The sequence below is a fragment of the Lutra lutra genome, chromosome 8 (assembly GCF_902655055.1).
Source record: "Lutra lutra chromosome 8, mLutLut1.2, whole genome shotgun sequence".
In the NCBI taxonomy this organism is placed as follows: domain Eukaryota; kingdom Metazoa; phylum Chordata; class Mammalia; order Carnivora; family Mustelidae; genus Lutra; species Lutra lutra.
The window spans coordinates 105,922,645-105,923,912 of NC_062285.1; the positions used below are offsets into that span (position 1 = coordinate 105,922,645).

The following is a 1,268-nucleotide window of genomic DNA, read 5'->3' on the forward strand; positions in this document are numbered from 1 at the left end:
TCTTTTTTGAGTTTTTGTCTTTAGCTTGATTATGTCACCCACATTAGGCCAATCATAGGATAGGATAGCTATGGTGATAGATTTCTAATTATCTTCTTCTTAATGCCTTTTATCAGGTAATGCAAAAAAGATGTATGGTAAGTTATAGTAAAGCAACTGCAAAGATTTATTGACAAATTATAATATGTATTATTTCTTTAGTGTTTCTAAATATGCCAGGCACTATGTTGAATCCTTACTGGATTATTTTATTTGATCTTCACAACAACCTTGAGAGTAGACAAATGTTACAAATGAGAGCATAAATGATTCAAAAATCTTAACTATTTATCTAATGTCACCCAGTTAGTAAACAGAAGCACACATGGGATTTGATCCCAAGTCTTTCTAAGTCTTGAGCCCAGGTATGAGCTGGGTATGAGTCCCACCATTCCCATTGTCTTGTCTTTCTTTCTCTTCTTCCTTCTTCCCTTCAACTACTTTGTTTGAGAATCCACTTGGTGACTTAACATCATGGCTCTTTTCTTTACACAGGTAAATGTCCCAAGGATCTCCTCTTCCTTAAGGATCTCTCCAAAAAAAATCCTAGTTTGAGAAATACTGATTTATGAGACTAAAGGTTTATTCTATGAAAATGTTCTTCAGCTTTGCGCAGTGGCAGTATCGTAGCCAATGAGGTTTATCCGAGGCGCGATTATTGCTAATTGAAATGTTCTTCAATTTGAATTATTCCTACAAAGAGAAGTTTTAGATTTAAACAGGGTAAGTAAGGTGAATTGTTAAAAGATTTTCATCAACATAAAATCATAACCATTAGAAATCTTACATGTTCACAAATTTGTCCTTGGACTCTGGGGTCCATAGGCAGTGGCATAGCAAAGGATCACTTGGGGTTGAGGAAAGGGGATGGCCTTTGCAACCGTACAATTTTCATTATCCACGCCAGGAGTGGATGCTGTGGTGTGTCCTCAAGGTCCTGCCTTCAGCACCAAGACCCTCATTCCCCGTGGGCCAGAAGTGTTGGCTGCTGGGGGCTCACAGTTGATCCCTACCCCAGGAAATTCTTTTGGCTGCCAAGGCTACATCTTATTCCTGGGACCTGTGCTGGTTGATGGGTGTGAAGATGGTGAGAGCGGGTGTGAAATGGGAGGGGCATGAAGGTGCAGGTCCTGGCTTCAGTTCAGGTAAGATCTGAGGGGTCTTCCTCAACTTCCGAGAACTTGTGGGATGGGCTGAGTCCTCTCTTGCAAGTGTAGCACAGCTCCCCT

The 1,268-nt window shown here is 40.7% G+C and overlaps 1 pseudogene; it reads left to right on the plus strand.

Moving 5' to 3' along the window:
- The first annotated feature begins 643 nt into the window (after positions 1–643).
- Positions 644–805, plus strand: LOC125108017 (uncharacterized; annotated as a pseudogene).
- The last annotated feature ends 463 nt before the right edge of the window (positions 806–1,268 follow it).